Genomic DNA, 4156 nt, shown 5'->3' with positions numbered 1-4156 from the left:
GAGTTTTCTTTTTTTTTTCTTCAAGGTCATCCTCTGAAATACTTCTCTACTCAGAGAAGTTAACCTCATTTATTTTGATGTGAGCAGTACAAGTGTAATTTCACTTTCCCACTTCATTTTGGTGTGTCACACTTTTTAGAAACAACAGCATCTTTACACTTCCAAGGGGCTGGGTAGCTCAGTGGCAGAGCATTTCCCTAGAATGGGAACATTCCTGGGTTTTGTCTCTATGCTTACATTAAAACAAACAAACAAACAAACAAACAAACATGAAGGGCCACTGTCAGAAAGAGCCAACAATAAATGATTCTAATTGTCGTACTTCTAAGGCTGAAAGTATCATTGGGTTGTAAATAAGTAAGGTCTTAACAGAAGAGCCTACGACTCAGGGATGAGAAACTCCAGTCTGCAGGAGTGAGCAAAGTAGCACTGAGAACATACAGTGTGCATATCCCATCCCAAAGAAGGCCCATTTTATCACAGAGAGCACACTGAGCTTCCTCTCAGGGACAGGTCCTGTTTCCCTTCCCCAGGGTGACAAGCGCGTCTCTTCCCAAGTCCCCAGTTCTCCGTTCTAGCAGTACTTCTCATGCGGGTTAAAGTGTTTGTAGAGATAGCGGATCCGTTTGTTAAGGTTGTGCAGGTCCTCGGCGAACATTCTGCTTCCAACCACTTTCTCCTTTCGGATACAGCGCTGCAATTCATTTCCTCTCCAGCCTCGAAGCCATACCGGGCCCTTGATCAGTTCCTTCGGGTGCTTTTCGAAGTTCCCCAGGATCCCGATGTTGTCGTAGACTCCAAACAGAGCCCTCTTCTCGTTCCAGCGATCAACCACTCTCGGGGGCGGCAGTGTAAGCCTCACACAGGTCAACAGTGGTACACCCAGAGAGAAGCTTCTGCACGCCAAGGGCATCCAGCCCCACAAGCTCCTACTTGCCAGCCAAGGGAGACTCCCTGCCATTACTCTATCGCCCGTCTACCTCTACAGGGCCTCGCACAAGCCAGAAAAATGGGGACCAGGTGTAGATTTCAAAGACCAGGCAAAGGACAGTCTCAGCCGGAGCTCACATGAGACTGTCACTAAGAGACGCCATCTTGGGCCTTCAGTAAATCGTTTTCTATTTCCATCCATTTGCATGCAAAATTCAAGATGTCGTTGTTTTTTACTGCTGAGTAAAACTCTAATGTGTATATATTCCACACCTTCTTTAACCATTCTTCTATTGAGGGGCACCTAGGTTGTTTCCATGTTCTGGCTATTACAAATAGCGCAGCTATGAACATAGTTGAACAAATGCTTTTGTAGTATGATAGGGCATCTCTTGGGTATATTCCCAAGAGATGCCTGTGTTTTTGTGGGGTGGAGATTACTTCATTGGGTTGGGGTTTTCCTTCTAGTTGAAGACGCAGTGCGATCGGTAATAAAAGGTCCCCAGATTATCTTACAAAAGATATAGCTTTAATAAAACAGAAGGAAAAACTTACACCAGAATCCCAACCATCCGGAATGCTGGATCCAGGCCAGAGCGAGAGAGGGTGGGGGAATGCACCCTCCAGGTTATAGATAAACTTTTGCCTTAGGGCAACACGCCCCACAGACAGAATGTGATTGGCTGAACTCCCCTACCATCTCTCCCTTTTTTCTAAAATAAGACAGAACAAAACCAAATACCACTATATACAACAGAAACAAATAATAAATTTAAAATTGCAAACAACAAACAATATTAAGCAAGAAGCATATAACAAAAGTTTTACTAAACATTCTATTTCAAGGAGTCTAAATAATGTAGAGGGTAACTACAACTGTCTAATCTTCAACTCCATCAAAGATCTGAGAAGGGAAATAATTTTACTCAAGCAGCCCGGAATCTTCCGAAATGTGCAACAAATAGAAGAGACAACTGAATACCTGGGCAATCATCCAAAGTCTCGTTTGCAATGTTGAGTCAACCAACTTTGGGTAAGGCCTGATGTAACTGACATGCCATTTTCAAAGGCAAGAAACCTTTTAGGACTCTCTCACCCTGTCTTGGCAAGATAAGACAATCCTGCTTTTATCCATTTACGGATATTCTGTAATTCTGTCAGTGGTCGAGGTATAGGCTTTTTCTTTGCCCAAAGACCAGTTCTGCCAAGAAGAAGACGTGCTCCAAGTGGAGTGTCTTTTGTGCTCAACGTTCTGTTCTCTCGGGAGTAGAGCAGTGATGCCAGGAGCGATTGTGTCTCACTACTATAGAACTATGAGTTAGATTAAAGGCCATTTTCTACAGCTCTTCGAAGAAGTTGAAGATTATACTATCTATACTAAATATGATCTCTATGCACCTAAATAACCTGATTAGCCTAAATATAAATATAACAAACATATATGACTATTGATTTCTATCTATCTAACTTGAAGACTAAGAGAATGAACAACTGTGCAATGAGTGAGGACAATGACCTCCAAATGTAAACAATGTATATCATTACATAAATATCTTAATCAGAGGTAGGAATATAAATATATGTATATATCAATACAAATAGAGGTAGAAGCATACTCACATACAATATTCAATATATCAATGTACAAAAATCAACACCAATACAATTTTCTAAAAACAATAACTTACAAATACCAATATATTATTATCCCATCACCAATCAATCTCCCCCTTTTTTTAATAATAAACACCCCTGAGCTTATAAAATACCTCCCCCATTCTCTCATCCCTATCGATTATAACCAACCCCTAAATGATGTCCCTAAACCTGAGGGCAAATTCTACTGGGAGAGGGGATGTCGTCCTCTAAAATTGTTTCCAGCTGTCATGGGGGCAACGTTTCTCTTAGGGGGTCCTGTGAAAATAATTGATGGCAAAATTCCAATATTAACATTTGATGTGAGAAAGTTGCAAATAGTCTCTGAGTAATTTGAGGAGGTCTGGTCAGAGTGTTATCAAATTTTGTGCATCATTCGGAACTGTCTTGTGTAGCTGGTACCAAAATACAGGTCTAAAAGTAGCACTATCAACATTATGACATAGTAACCAGGTGGAGTTGATGTTGTGGGGCCCCATCTTCATCCTAGAATCTTTAAAGATGACTGCAGGAAAATTTATTGTTTGTTATGGGAAAGTTAAACATTATCTATGAAGACATATACAGACAAATATATTAATAAAGACAGAAACAGAAGTGGGGAAAGGCAAAGAAAATTTATCAATTATAATTATTTTGTCCCATATCCTGGCTCTTGACATAAGACAGAAACTCTGGGATATCTCTTATCAACAGGCTTGGACATGAAGAGGGACTGAGCCATAGTCCAACTCCAAAACCAGCTCTACATATTTATAAATAAATGCACATTAGTACATATTAAAAAATAGTAATACTTACCTAAACTATTTGGTTTCATTATTGATCCTCTTTGGGTCGTAGATGGTTTATATCCATCATTATTCAAATATCCAGGGTCCCTTGAATTCTTTGAAAATGAGTGTATTCCTGGGGAGACAAGAAGAGAACCCTGCCCCCAACCTATATATTTTTCTTACCTTTGGTGTGATTATTATCCTTGTGAACGAGTTGTTATTTATCTCTTCCAAGAGGCTTCTCCTCTTCAAACCGAACCTTTATTAATTTTGATGGCATCCACAATTTTTCTTCTCCTGTGGAAACAACAGCAAAACCCCTTCCCCAACGCAGCACATCTGGCTTCCACTGTGAGGTCAGCACATCCTTGAAATATATTGGTTGATTTAATTCAGCGGACTTTTCCATTATCCAATGTCTTTCTGCAGCCATTGTCCCCTTCTCATTAGCGTTGAGAAAATTCAATAAAGCATTATGTAACCTATTCCTGGGAGTATTTTCCACCCCTTTCTGTTTGTTCAACATATCTTTTATAGTTCGGTTTGATTTTTCTATAACTGCTTGACCTGTAGGATTGTATGGTATACCTGTAACATGCTTAATATTATAATAAGCAAAAAACCGTTTCATTTTCCTAGAAACATAAGTTGCACCATTATCCGTCTTTGTTTGTGTAGGAATACCCATGATGGCCATACCTTCTAATAAATGAGTGATTAGTGAATCAGCTTTTTCTGAGCTTAAAGCAGTTGCCCATTGGAAACCTGAATACGTGTCAATGGTGTGATGTACA

The 4156-nt window shown here is 39.9% G+C and overlaps 1 pseudogene; it reads right to left on the bottom strand.

Annotated features, from left to right (window-relative positions):
• Positions 1 to 527: 527 nt before the first annotated feature.
• LOC148117521 (large ribosomal subunit protein mL51 pseudogene) lies at positions 528 to 1063 on the bottom strand (annotated as a pseudogene).
• Between the last annotated feature and the right edge of the window lie 3093 nt (positions 1064 to 4156).

Source organism: Myodes glareolus, chromosome X (assembly GCF_982192425.1).
Source record: "Myodes glareolus chromosome X, mMyoGla1.1, whole genome shotgun sequence".
NCBI classification, from domain to species: domain Eukaryota; kingdom Metazoa; phylum Chordata; class Mammalia; order Rodentia; family Cricetidae; genus Myodes; species Myodes glareolus.
Note: the sequence above shows the minus strand (reverse complement) of the source record. Positions and strands in the feature narration are given on the sequence as shown.